The sequence below is a fragment of the Rhyacophila brunnea genome, unplaced genomic scaffold (assembly GCF_057557595.1).
Source record: "Rhyacophila brunnea isolate RB1 unplaced genomic scaffold, BYU_Rbru_1.0 scaffold_428, whole genome shotgun sequence".
Lineage (NCBI taxonomy): Eukaryota > Metazoa > Arthropoda > Insecta > Trichoptera > Rhyacophilidae > Rhyacophila > Rhyacophila brunnea.
Window position 1 is genome coordinate 9,021 of NW_028233096.1, and position 16,127 is coordinate 25,147.

Below are 16,127 nucleotides of genomic sequence, written 5' to 3' on the forward strand. Positions count from 1 at the left end.
AATAAAATTATGGATATGTAAACAAAAAAATATTCGTGAAATGGGGAGATTTACAAATAAAGTTAACAAAAACAATATAAATGTAATTTATTACATGAATAAAATGATTAGTTAAACTTAGAAAAATTTTTATTTTTTCGAGTGTAAGTGAGACACTGGTAGATCTACAAAAAAAATTAGACTGGTTACATATGGAAGAAAAGTTGGCAAAAAAATGTAAATGAATAGGTCTAACATGAAATAAATATTTTATAATTTCTTGATTGAAACAAAATGAAGATTCAGTATAGCTCACATGAACAGCATTTTTACGCGAATGATGGATTGTGATCTTTGATATACAATTTTTAACATGATTCTCCTAACAGAAATCTTATTATTTTATATAAAACCCATTTTATTTAAAAACGATCATATAATTATTGATATGAGTCGCAGAAAGCTTTATAAAATAATTTTAGCATTAATTGAAACTATTAAAATAAAGGTGCGTTTAAACGCCAAAAATACATTTAAATGCTTTTACCTTTTAAAAATATTTCATCTGAAAGTCTTATTTATTCTTTCCCTTGTGATTTTTACTAAATAGAAATTGTAATCTGGCGAAATATTCATTTGTTGCATGTTTAACCCGTTTAATTCTTTTAGGTAGGCACACAAACATCGCAATCCATAAGTTTCATTTCAAAAATAAGGCATAATCAAAATTCCTGGTTTAAAAAAAAACATTTTTTAATTGGATTGCGAATATTTACTGTTTTTTTATTTGTGTGATATTTAGAATTTAAAAATTTATATTATTTTTATTCACAAAAAATTATATTTCTAAAAATATCTAATGCTTACATTTTCTTTTTTTTCTCCGTGAATATAATTAAGAAGTTAATAATGTAAGATATTTGTGCATAAAATTTATAAGTCGTATTAGTATTAGTGGATTTTTAGAAATTTAAAATGATTTATTATTTTTCTGTAAGATTAAAAAAGTCATATCTAAAATAATATCTGAAGGGAAGCATATATGAGAAGACAATATTGTCTTTGATTTTGTATTCCATATTTTATAATATATTTTTCTATCGAATAGATTGCTAAATAATATAATTTGTACTCTTGATGATCTTAATTATATTAATACATCCATTTAATTTAAAATTTTGAAAAATCAACGCAGTAAATGTGCCACTAGATGAATCTTATTATAGAATGAACCATAGCATATGTATTGGAGACCGTAGATTGTAACAATGATAAAGAAAACATAAATATGATACCAAAGAAACAACTTTTTTTTAATTGTACATGACTGGAATAGATGGATCTAAATTTATAACAAATGATAGCGTATATACTACACCCATGTCAAAAAACATCGATATATATAAATCACAAGGAATTTATGTTGATGGTAAATCCGGAATAAAGGCAAAAAACTTACGAATCAGTTTGTGATAAAAATATTATTGAACTTCTAATGACGTAAAAAAATACTAGCAAAAAAAACATTTTTAAATGATAATCGGAACGGTTTTATGCTTTATATTAACATTTGTGGTGTTCTTTCGCGAGAACTGAAAGACTTCTAAAATAATTGATCATATAAGGTAGATTTTAGACATAATCTCTTAATCTACAGCCAGAAAACACAAAAGAACATATATTAAAAATAATAGTTACAAGAAAACCTTTTTGTATTAAGGATCTATATGAAAAGGCTCTTTTTTGATAGATAAGGTATTTAACAGATTCATTTCGATCACAAAACTGAGCCGCACATATATAAAAAATTAAGAAAAGAACAAACTTTTTATTAATAATTGTTAACTCGCTAGATATGTAATACTTACCCTACAATTGCATCAAATGTATTTAGAGGAAGCAAAGTAAAGGTTTATTGCAACATAAAAGATAAGAAATAGCACTAAAAACATTTCAGCATTATCAGCAAAAAATCATTGTCATAACAGGATCATCTGAATAGTGTAAAATCAAAATCAAAAACTCAATATAAGATAAAGTATGATTGGGCTTTATACTGTATATACATATGTTTTTAAGAGAAATTTGAAATGCCAACACAGTGATGGGGCATTAAATAGTAAATATCTTAGAAAATATTCACTGGATTTTTTTTGCATATTTATACAAAAATAAATAAGTTAGCGATAGAATGCATGCTATTATAGTCAAAGGAAATAAAACTTAGAAGTATTAAGAAAATCAGACGATACATAATTTAACAAATAATAGAACACAAACACGCAGAGATTATGTAGAAACTAGACATTATCATATATAAAATTATAGAATGTATGACTCGATTTTTTATGATAAAATTGAAAATTCATCCACATTAATAAGGATAAGAAAGACTGGTATTAATAAACTCACTTATATTAAAAACGAGAAACTTTGAAATATAATTATAAGTAAATGGAATCAAAATGATTTATAAATGCTGAATATAGATATTAGATTAGTCAAAATATGGAAAAATGTTCATACAAGTAACAAGATGTCGTATGCGATAGAGTTGGAATAATAATATAAACAGAATAATGTGTACAAATTTTGATTAAAAGTATTACAGTTGATGTTAAAAAGTCTTAAATGAAAAAAATATTGAGAAAGATTGTAATGATAATTTGTTAAAGATGCCATAATGCAACTGTTGTAATGTAAATTCTAAATTTTTGCCCGAAATAATTAAAGTTGATATATCAAGAAGAAACCATTAAATATTTCAACGCATTATTTGAATTAAGATAATCTGGCCCAAATTTTTATAAGTTTCGTTATCCCAAAATAGTTTTCTGCATTCGGATGAACTTAATAAAATTATAGAAAATCAAACACAGCTTTAAGAAAATTAGAATCAAGGCGTATGATAATTTTTGAGAAGATTGATGGAATGTAATATATTTTAACAAAGGAAAGTAAAAACTCCAGCATAAATGGATACCAAGAGTTTATAATTAACATTTAATTTAGAACGAAGGATTAAAAATCGGAAACATCAAACAACATAAAATTTGTTAGGGACACGCATTTAAAAATGGATGGTTACATCAATACAAATATATGGTTTTAAGAAAAAAATAAGCCTCATAGATAGTATTAAATTAAAAATATTGAATATTTCTAGTAAAGAAATTAACACGTCAGTTTCAAAATCCATACACAAAAGGGATCTTATTAATATAATAAACGAATAATGTATGCTTTGAAAAAGGATAAATCTATCAAACTAAAATTATTGAAACACCACAGATCATATTTTTGATTTGATTTTAAATTTTCCACATGAAAATATCGAAGTGAAGCAATATAATTTTTAAACTCAAGGATAGCTTCCAGAAAAAGGAAATTTACATCTACTGATGAAAGTTAAAGAAGTGATATTTTTGTACAAATTGGTTTTTCACAAATAAGAACATATAAATATGTCGAATCTTCTTTCTGAAATTTTACGCTTTATTTCAGCCTCAAGATCATCTTTCGAGAGATGCATATGACACATTTTTCTGTCTATAATAATATTGAAATTGATCCAGGTGATAAATATGTGCAGGATGTATTAAAGTGAACATGAAAATGGTGGGTATTTTTCTTCTGGATATCGAAATAGCTGGAAAAATGGCCGAAGAAAATAAGGCAAGCTTAAGAACACACACTACAAGTATGAGCATATATTATCGATTGAAGTTCACTAAGTTTCCCGAATTTAAACAGCCAAAAATGTGTTAAAATTGGATCACTTCAGAGAAATTTTAAAATGTTTGTATTTTTTTGGTTCTTTCTTGCAGTATAATTTCAGTTCTTTCTTTTTGGCTTTTTTTGACCTTTAAATTAAATAAATTTCTCGATTGGTTTATGTATTTGCTAAAGAAGAAAGCACAATGAAAAATCCTAAAACTCAAAACTTAATTCCATCACAAATAAATTTTTGAGAACGGCTAATATTATGTAGTTCTGATCTTATATGGTCGTAATAATAATAAACCTATATTTAGAATGAACTTAACAAAGGTAACAAAAAATTAAATATTAAGATCAATATTAAAAAAATAAATACTAGTTTTTATTTCTTTCTATTGAAGACACAGATAATATGTAATATTAGAACAGCAGCTGTTTTGAAAATTATGTTAGCAAACGATGCAGAATTCAAAAGATGTTTTGTCCAATAAATAGCCATAGAAAATAATAAAATAAGAGGAAAAGTTTAATCGAATAATTTTATGTGATGAAACTTGGTAAGAGAAAATACAATAGGGTTATAGAGTCGAAGGGGGGATGCGTATTGTGGTAATAGAAAGAACTGTACAAAAAAACAGTTCTCCTTGCAATGTTACTAAGAGAAATACTGGTACTATAAAAAAATTGAAAATAGAATCATATTAGTTATGGATAATTCGAAATTCATCATATGTTTTTAGTGACCATAAACACATAAATAAGTTTTTTAGTCATAGCGAAAACTCAAAAGATCTAAAACTGAGCTCATAAAAACGCGATGAAAGAAGAAAATAATGGTATTTAATTAAGAATACCTGCAGGAAAAAGGACTTAAATGGATATAAAGGGATAATACAGTGTTAATTTAAAAGAAACAAAATTTTGTTAAAGTATCGAGTTCTTTTCAGGGGTCTTTATGTGGTTGTTTTTAATAATAAAAGAAATATTTATAAAAAATTTATTTTTTTGGAAAAGCTCATCTAGACGAGTTCCGAGATACTTTAATTAAATATATTAATAAATAATATTTTTATAGCATATTATGATCTTTTTAAGCTTTCTTTTTTGGGCACTATAGTGGAACATATTCAAATAATGGCTACTTAAGATTTTATTTATATAAGATAATTCAATAAAAGTAAAAATAAAAATTATGCAGAGGATATGTGTTTTGTGAACTGTATGGATTTCTTAAAATTAATCGTATGGAAAGATTTAAAATAGTGTGCCGGAATTATTTATAAAATTACATTTTAGTTGTTTTTTAAGGAATGTAGATTATAAATTCAAGTGTTATGGTATTAACTTAAACCTGAGATTAGAATTTATTTTTTATCCTGGCTCTATATATTTTATTTAACAATGCAGTAAAAAAATGTTCCAAAAGAATCTTATGACTCTCACTGCGTAGTGAAACCAAAGTCTACGTTATCATTTCAGCACAGTTTTTCTATATAAATCTTTTAGAATAGAATACTAAATTTTATTTTAAGGTATAAATCTATTATTGGGACATTTTTGATGATAATAATGGTGATTGTAGTAAAAAAAGGTTTTTCAATGTATAAATGTAGTTTGTATTTTTGATTGTATAAATATTTTAAGTATATGAAATGCAATATATATAAAAACTACATCTTAAATATTATACTAAATTTTTATGTAATAAACAACATCGATGTATTTCGCTCTATGATCTATATCAATATTTAACGTTACAACTTAAATTATATTTCATGTACCGCTAAATAAAATATAAAAATTAAGGTGTTGCCTAGTTTACCTATAAATACAATTATAGTAAAAAAAATATATAGCATCTTACTATACCTTTTTTGTATTATGGATGTGTAAAAAAATGAAAACAATAAATTCGTAGTTTATAATCTTCTATCAATTTTTAGGGTCTATATCAGCTATTGTGTTGTTGTTTAAATGATTTATTGGAAGAAAAATACCGTGATAGATATCATATATATTATATCAAGGATCATCCCATAAAAACTTCGGAATTTACTTTCATTCTTTGATTTTAACAATTTGTATTTCATGCGCATAAGATAAAATATATTACACATTTTATTTTTAGAATTTATAGGATTTTTGTATAATTGTGATCGATAGTTTAATAATATTGTTTTTTGAATATGAAATATTAAATATCTTGATTTTTCAAATCACATTTTATAGCTTCGTTTCACATCATCGTGTAATAATATATTAAAATCCCAGCAATTTTTATAGCTGATATATCTTGAAAAATATTTTAGATGGGAAATATACAAGTATATATATGATTTCTGAAAGTAAATGAAAAATACGGGATTTAATAGAAAAGAAAATATTTGATATCGTTCTGCATTAAGAAGTAGTGTATATTATGTGAATCTATATGTTTTACTGTTTTTTTTATTTAGTTATAATTTACTTATACTTAATTCAAAATATAAAAACACATTTTTATATTTAATGTTTTAAATTTGAATCCCGAATTTTATTTTATCCTTTTTATTTGTAAATATTTTTTAAAATACTCTTTAAATAAAAATAAGTTTGATTTAGATCGCGAAACATATTTAATTTGTTTAAAAACTCTTCAAGTTTATATAAACCTTAAATAACAAAAATAATTTATTGCGTAAAAAGCCAGGAATAAATATAGAAAAAGTAAGTTTAAATTAAATTTAAATCTAAATCTAAAATGTTTTGCGAGGTCTTTATATTTTTTAAACAGTAGATTGAGTAATTTATGGTTTCTGACGAGACCTTTGGATAAATATTTGAGATTAAAAAAAACTATATATTATATTTGGAAAAAGTGTATTTTTATGTATGTGCAAAAAAAATGTACATTTTTTAATCAAACTAATTTTAATTATAAACATAATTTATCTATACTAAAAACCTTATATTGTGTTTTGATTACTTAATTAGTTTTACTGACGCAATTATGTATTGTTTTTGCTTTAAAATAAAAAAAAATTATATCTTGGATTTTATTTTTGAGTTTGCTTTTTTATATGCCTTATGTATTTTTTCAAATTGAAGTATATTCAGTTAATGTATGATTTTAATAAGAAAAATCAATATTATTTGTGTATAAGTAACCCAAAACTAAAAACAAAGTAAATTAATAGATAAGTGATTTTTTACACCATAAACTCAAATCGTATTTATCTTGATGAACACAATCTAACAGTGAAAACTTTATGGTAATTAATAAAATTATTTTTTTAGTGGGCAAACGTGATTATTGGACTTATAGTATATATGATTGAAATCTTATAATAAAAGTCAACATAAATACAATTTATCAAAAAATATCGGAAAAATATAAACAGCGAGTCTCAAGGTTGTGAATACCCTAAATTGTTATCTTGGGCTAAAAAACCTTTTTTTGATTAAACAAACTGCATTTTTTGACCTTATGAATTAGGATGCATTGTTTTTACACAAAAATAAAACTAGAAATATAAAAATATGTCCCTTTAAAACATATCATATATCTGTTATGATTAATTTGCCTAAAAATAAATTAGAATCTCTTTTTGGTTTTTAAGCGTTATACATTTTAAATTATAATAGAGCTTATTTTATGAGATAGATATAATAACAATGAACTAAAAGCAAACATTTTTTAACAGCTACTGTATTTGTTAATAAATAAACATATATTTTGTTCTCTCGTAGTGTAATAAATCGTGAAAACCAAAATAAACCCAAACCGGATTTCACGGTCGTTTTATAGCTTCTTTATCTTTTTCAATAACCCTCGATGCAGCATTTAACATTTTAATTTATCTATAAGATTTTACGATAAAATAAATAATATAATCTGAATTTTTTTTATATTATTTTTATGTTCAATGTAAGTTCATATTATTATGATTACCTAGATTTATTATATTTTTATCGCCACTTATTTGTATTTAATTTAGTTGTTTTTTATATAAATCAGGATACAGTCACAGTTTAACAAAAATGGGGAGATTACAGCGCTAGAGAAATTTACATAAAATATCAACATAATTTAAGGGGTTTGATAAAAAATGTGCAGTTATATTATAAATACAGAAATAATCATATATAAGCAGCTCATAATTTCATGCATAAAATTTAGAAAGATTTAATAACCGGATGATTGTATATAAAATTAAAAAATTATGACAAAAAAGTTATGATTTCTACAAAATAGCCTTTTTTTACTTCATATTTGATTTCAAGCAAATAAACTAGGTTTTTGTCTTATAAATCAACTTTCTTTAACTCTTAAATTAATAAAATTAATGTTATTGTCTTGCAACCTCATATAATATAAAGCTTTATGGATTGTTAAAGCACATATAAATTCTAATGTTTGTTTATGTCCATGTTTAAAAAACACGGTAAGAGTAAACCAGAATTTTTACCGACCACAACCATTTTTATATGGGTATTAACAACACAAAAAAGATGTAAAAATCCTTGTTAAATATATTATAATTCACAAGAAACAGTTTTTTTCAATATTTTTCATTTTAATTTTAGTGTTAGATATTTTCGTATAAAAGCTATGATAGTTCTATAAATCAGACTTTTTAAAGCTTTTAGTCAGCATTTTCATCTTTTAAACCTTGATTAATGCATGATTTTTTTATATTCTCTTCTATTAAAGTGTTTACACTAATACATTTGTATGTTATCATGTTCTGTTTCAGTAGGCATTCTTTACTCTATAACATACAGTTTATTATATTTTTTATAATGCCATCCCATTTATTTTCCCGGTAATCTTCGTGTTCTTCATTAATAAATTACTGGGTGCGTATTGATTATTATATTTACATTTAGGCGGATTTTTATTTATATCAAAGATCTGGTCCTAGATACTCGTTATTGCCAATTATGCACTGTTTTAAAAACAACCCCACAAAGCTAGCATTTAGATTTTATAGTGAAAAACATATTTCTTTTTTGTTTATGACTATTATTACTTCTAATAAAGGTTCATTATTTTCTCTTTTTATCCATATTGGTGATCTAAATATTTAAATCATGGATTTATGTCAACGTGCAATTCATTTTGATGTGTTTGGATGTTTTTTGTTGTATTCATTTGATTTAATTTTTGTTTCTGTTCATTTAATTCGACACATGACTTGTATGAGCTACACTGTGTCAAAGGATAGCCTAATAAAAATTAAAATAATTTTCTTTCTTTTCCTTTTGCATATTTTGTTTATATTTCTGTGACTGCTTTATAGTGAGAACTATGATTTCTTTCTAACCAATATTTTCTTCTACAAAGGATTCAATATTGCATAATCCTATTCAGTTATTCTTTTTGATTGTAATGACTTTCTTTTTTTGATGACCAAGAATATATAGATTTCTCTACAATAATTTATCCACAAGATCATCTGAGTTCCATTGTTTAGTTTGCAAAAGTTTATTAATACCTATATTCTAGTTTAACTGCACAATAGACTGCTCGGATTATTACTATCAAAAGAATATTATTGTGCGTTATACGAAAACACACACAAGCCGACTTACAGATTATCTAAAGATTTCATATAAATCTTTTATCTAATTTATCTTGTAAAAAAAGGATAATATAATAGGATCTTCGTGCTTAAAATAATAAAAGTACCATTTTGATTTTAATTTGTCTATATTCATACAAAAGAATAAAAAATATATTATCTTATTCGCTTTTTGGAAATCACAATAATCTCTAGATATTTATTGTGAATTGAGCATCAAATATAATTTATAAAATTCCAATTATGGTTTTTTGATAATCGATTTTATGACATAAGCTTTGCGAAAACCCTTAATTAATTTTAGATTTTATTTAAATCAATCTTATTATCGCAAAACTTGGCATCTTTTGTTTTTTGAATTGATATTTTTCGATTATATATCTTTGTTTTATAGTTAGAATGTGATTTTTTTAAAACAATGATTATTATTTTGTATATATGTAATTATATACTGAATATTAGGTCAGATTCTAGAAATTTAACTGTATATCAGGTAATTTAGTTTATTTATTTCGTTTTTATAAATAATAAAATATGTTCCGATTGCGAAAAAGATGTATAATATATCATCAATAAAATTTTAGTATCTATTCCAGAAATTTGTACATTGCAAAATTCATGTTTTTATGTATAATTTCTATTCTTATCAAATTTAAATACATCTTAATAAAGTTTATAATTATCTAATTCAGACTATGACAATACTTGCGGTTTTTAAAAACGGATTGAATTTCTATGTTATATATGACTAAAATAAAATCCAAGTTTACCTAAACATTATTTTTTTTACTATATCCGAGTTACAATTAAAATGAAAAATGATTTATAAAAAAAGCTTACTTTATGTATAATACATGAAAGTAAAGTGGAATCTAAATAACATAAAAACATGCAAAATTATTTTCATAAACCAGAGATTTTATTTTAATCACAAAAATAAAAACAAGTAAATTGTTATTTTTTACATTTCTATTAAACCTTATGGAAATCTTAAAATTTGCACAATCAATATTTTTGCTTCTTAAAGTAAAACCTATTATGATTTAAGATATCTTAAATTAACAAAAAAATATAAAAAGCATGATAACATTAAACATAAGATTGATCTTACACTTTCCAAATATAAATATAAAATCTAACAAGAATTATAAAACAATAATTGGGGTTTTTAAGATGTTTTCTTCAAAAAAATAAAATAAACAAAAATCATGTATAAAATAATTGCAGTTTTTTTGGAATCTCTGAGTAATAAAATACAAATTCATAAAGTATTTGTTGCTATTTATATATAATTATAATTTTTTTGAAAATATAGGCTGCTCGTCGATAATTTATAAAAATTACAACTACACGAGTTACTAAAAAAAATATAATTCGTTTCATAATTAATTTTTGGCGTTGTATTTATATATGACTCACATTGTATATCAAAAACAGAACCTATATTCGGTAGAAAGAACTCTTCATAATTTATATGTATTTCGATATAAGTCAATACGTACCAAACATTTTTTAAATTTGTATTATATTTTCCTGCATGAATAATAATATCATTCCAAATAAAGAGTTCAAAAATAAATGATGTTTTTTAATATTAGCAAATATGAGTAGATGAAAGAAATTATATATTATAGTTGAATATGTTTTTTTAATAAATAATTTTTGTAACAAAGGTAAAATCAAATTAAATATATTTTTCTTTTCTCTAGTAATTTTAGATTAAATAATCTTTTTTTTTTCAAAGCAAATTGATTAAAATAAAAATTTGCTGTGGTCTATTCTTTTAATTAATACAAGGCTTGATTATAGAGGTATATTTTTTTAAAATAAAAATAGTAATTTTCTTTCATTCCTGTTTATTGAAGAATTTTAAAAAAGCATGGATCAAAATTCCTGTTTTATTGAACGAGGAATATTTTATGTATTTTTTTAGTTTAAATTAAATTTGAAAGGTATAACCATATAACTTTCAGTATCGCGCTTTTATATGAAAAAAAACTAAATTGTACCCCCGCTCCTATACTCCTAGGTATCTTTAAACAGTACTTAAACTGTCGTGCGTCGATGAGTATATATATTCAAACATTGGTACCCCCCGTAGACTTTTATACCTTTTTGGTATACCAGAGGTATGCATGGAGTCCCCCGATTGGGGACCAAAGCCGGGAGCATATCCGAATGTTTGAATCAGGGATATCCTATCGAACTTTTATCACTTACTGCTAGCCGAAATCCAGTAGCTGAACACGGATATTCTGCTTGTATAGGATTAGGGTGGCGTACATATGTGACTCATGCATGCAATATCACTTTAAATTATAGAATCACGGTGCTTATATATTTATTTTTACAGAGGAATATTGTTCCATTGAAATATTCTATGCATAATACCAAAAGAATATCTTTACATGTTTATTTCCTTATCAGCATTGATTATAAGGCCATTCTAGTATTATTTAAAATAAATTTTAGGATAAAGAGGTAAAAAAACAAATACAGCCCGATAAAAAAAATATATTTTTTAAATTATATTTCAGAGTAATCACGATAATTAATGAATATTGTTTTTAAAGAACAGTATAGCGTTGATATAAATCATATCTTATTGATTCATGGCCATAATTTTTTTATTAGTGATACGAAAATATTTAATTTAATAAATAAATTTTTTGTTATGGCATATATGCATATATTTCTAAACAACATAAACTTCTATTTTTTAATAAAATAAAAGTATATAATGTAAAGTAAATCTACTGTGCTGATAGAAATATCAATTATATGTCAATATCCATGCATTATATTTTATGGGTAGCATAGCAAGCGATTTATTGGGGGATAGCCAGAATAGAAATATGGTGAAAAACAATTAGAAGAGACTAAAGAACTAAACGTGAAATTTCAATTGTTTTATGGCAATATTAAATCATTCCAAATAAAGAATAATTGGGATTTATTTGGCTTCTAGAAAGATATATATCGATTTTTGAAATATGCTTGAATTCAATTTAAATTTACTAAAAAGATAGGAATATTATTTGCAGTTATATATGTTTTCATTTAAAAATTAAAGATGCGTATTCCATGAATTAATGGAAATTAGCCAACGTAGATTTATTTTATACAATAAGATACTATTTAAATTGAAATTATACATATAAAAAATTATTAATAGTTACATGTTGAGGTCTTAAATATTCAGTAAATAAAGAAATTTTCTGAATCTCACGATAAATTTTCTTATATATATTTATAGACGAGATGTTATATAAAATAAAAATAAAGCTTGTGATATTTTTTATGCGTCTATAATATTTTTAATACTAAAATTGTACAAAAAAATATTTTCTTGGCATACAAAAATGTTTTTTAACTTTTTTTAATGTATTAACCTGACAGGGAAAAAAAATATTTTCCTCATTTATAATCAAATAAAGTTACAAGATCATCCGTATCCAATAATATATTTTCAAAGTTGGCTTGGTGTTGAGTAGCTCAAATATCTGATGAATTCTAATATAATTTAAATAATAGCCGGTTCAAATTATTATCACGCAACGTGTTGTTAAATTAACAAAATAACAGTTTATGTGGCCTTCCCCTAAGGCATACAAAAAACTCTAATGGGCCGACCCACGGTAAAAATAAGTTACCATCTTTTAAGAATGCACTTGATTATGGAATTGAAACAACTTGAATCGATTCCCGAACAAAAATGCATGGAATCGAAGCAACTATTAGTAAGATAGGATGTTTCTTTAAGCTTTTAAAGAATTATTGTGGTTGAATCAAAGCGCCATGCCCTTTTAAAATTCATATTCAGCTCATATTGTGATTTTATCTTAATTTTTGTAAAATTTCAAGTCAAAGTATAATCTCATGCACTATTTTTTGATTTAATTAAAGATTTGTGAATATTTTGTTTTCATGGCATCGCTTACTCGTATTTTAGTGCTAGAGATTGTTTGTGATCAAAAGTGATGGATAAAACAGTGCAAATTTATATTTAAAAAGTCGAGGAAGCTAGATACGAAATAAAATGGATAATATTAATGGTTTTTTTATTATTGTTCAAAACCGCTCTCTAATATAATATTTTTTATATTTATATTAGACACAAAAAACTATATTTGATGGATAGGAATAGCGTGTTACTTATTTTTCACAGTAGAAATTTTGAAATTGACTAACAGCATCAAAATTACTACCAATCCTTAAATGTATTTTCATATTCCAAATCTACGACTATTAGCATATGTTAACTTTCCGTGTGCTTTATTTATTGATAAAAACGAATCTGATATAACTGATTAATTTCTCTTACTATGAATGTAAAAGTGTATATATTATTCTATGAATACAGATACTTAAAATGTTTGATGAATAATATTTAAATTAATTTATTACAAAGCATTCAACTAGCTTTAATTGTAAAAATACTAAAATTCATTTTATAGTACTATTTATTTTTCCGGAAATTTCTTAACTATATTTCCTACCATATTTTAAAAATCTATAAATCATTTTAATTTTTTTACCCTCATGTAGTCTTTACTATTCAGAATCTTTTGTTTAGTAAATTCACATCAGCAAAATCTATGATTTTTGCCACACACGTCTAGAATGATGAACCGTGACAGAATGTATTGAACGGAAACCGGGATTTATTCCCTTGATGATTGTTCGGTTGTTTAACTACATACTGCTGTGTTCTGACTAGTCTATTTAATTAATTTTTTACAAATTGTATTTGACCCGCCCAATACAATTCATGTAAGTACTAGTAGTCAGCTATAGTTGTTAAACGTCAAAATCTACATGATCTCACTCAACATTCATTTTTTTATGTTTTGTAAATATAATAATAACGCGATGCTCATTGATTGTTAAATCACTTAAGAACTTTATCTTTACCAAATCAATTATTTATATCTTATCATTGATTATTATATAAATACCTTCATGAAGAGGCTTAAATCCATTAAAAATTTATTTCTTATTTTATCTTCATTGATAAAATAAATCACAATAAAGTGTTTGATATCAAAAGTTCTAGCCTGATTATTTCTTTGTTGATTTGCATAAATCATAAAAAGCCCATATTTTTTATTATTATCATCATCAAGGCATAAGTATTAAAACACATTCTAGATTGTGATGTCTTTTACTTAAATTTCAATTTACTTTTAGCTCCCAAATTAATAAAATTGTTTTATATGACATTCTATATCATGTAAATTATTTATTTAATTTTAAGATTCGAAATGTTTTCAAGCTGCAAAATATGTAAGGTCAAATCCCCATTTTGAATGGTTAAAAAGACACTTAAGTTGGATTTCTTTGAGATTTAAATTATATACAGTAATCTGCACTCCAAAACAATATACTGTATCACAAAAAGCAACAAGAAAATATTAGCTATAATCAAATGATGAAATATTTTGAAAGTAATAATTTTATATAAGAAAGAATATTGTTTGTTTGTAATAATGACACATAGCACCGAATCATATTCCAGCATCTACCATTGTTTTATGGCTATTTTCAAATACCACTTCATTCTTTGAAAAAAGGAAATAAACCCCAATTGGAAACTAAGAATGGAATAAAAAATATGCTTCTCGTTTTTAAGAACTAAAGATGATTTGCAGTATGAAAAAGTATTTATAATATCAAAGACAAAAACTTGAGCATATTATTTAAAGTCCACATTAGGAAATAATGATATTTTTTGTATAAATTTTCAAATCCGATTCCTACTGTTTCTAAACTATTTTTTTGTTTTATCATGAATATACAACAATTTTCAACCACAGACAATTAACCTATGCCCAATTTTTTATTTAAAACTGTTTCTTACAATATTAAACGAAAATTCGAGCCTAGAGCATATTATTATATAATTTATGTAAAAACAATTACTTCTCACTACGCACTTTTTAATATTGGAAAATAAATGTTTAATACATCTGTAATAAACAAATTATATTTTTTTTTACACTTAAGCGGTATCATTAGTATTTATTGCGACATAAGATGAATTTTTGTAATTATTTAATAATTTGATTCACATGTCGGAATAGCATTTTATAATAGATTAAACTATAATATAATGAACAGTCAATATTTTGTTTCTATGGAACTGATACAATAAAACATATCCAAAAGACGCTATATACTATTTTAATAAATAATGTATTTATTGTGATATTTAATGTCTCAATTAATATATGATATAATTACAGGGCTAAAAAAAATTTAAAATTTATATTATAATCAAATAAATCTTTTTTAGCATGTTACAAAATATCATAAGTTGTAAATTAAAGATTTAATACGCCAACTAAAGCGGAAGAATACACATAGACAATAGGATTGAGAAAGAAACTTGAACTAATAATTCTTGAGAGGAGAAGATTTTAAAGATGATGGATGGAAAGAAGTATCAGTCAAATTTGTTCTATGGAGTAATTCAAAGTTTTCTTGAACAACTATAAAAAGCTAAAAATCAAATTAACCCTAAATAAAACTTAGTTTTCAGCATGCATCAAAGAGGATATGACCAAGAGTAAAGATATGATCTTCCGAAGGGAAATCAATCACTTTATGCTCGATGAGAAATTCCGAAATCCCAATACCATAATTAAGTAAGGAAGGAAACTAATTTTATCATGCAAAAATTTTCAAATATCTCCATTCTTTAAAACTTTATCCAATATTTTTTTTGTTAAAGGTGCGGAACCCTGTTGCAATATTTATGTGCTGGATTGAACGATGTTTTATAAAAATAAAAATTAGAATATTTATTCGAAAAAAAGTTGAAGCACTCATTATGAACAACGTCTTTTATATTAATAATTTTAA

The 16,127-nt window shown here is 24.1% G+C and overlaps 1 pseudogene; it reads left to right on the forward strand.

Moving 5' to 3' along the window:
* The first annotated feature begins 13,808 nt into the window (after window positions 1-13,808).
* Window positions 13,809-13,984, forward strand: LOC147066650 (small nucleolar RNA U3; annotated as a pseudogene).
* Window positions 13,985-16,127: the final 2,143 nt, after the last annotated feature.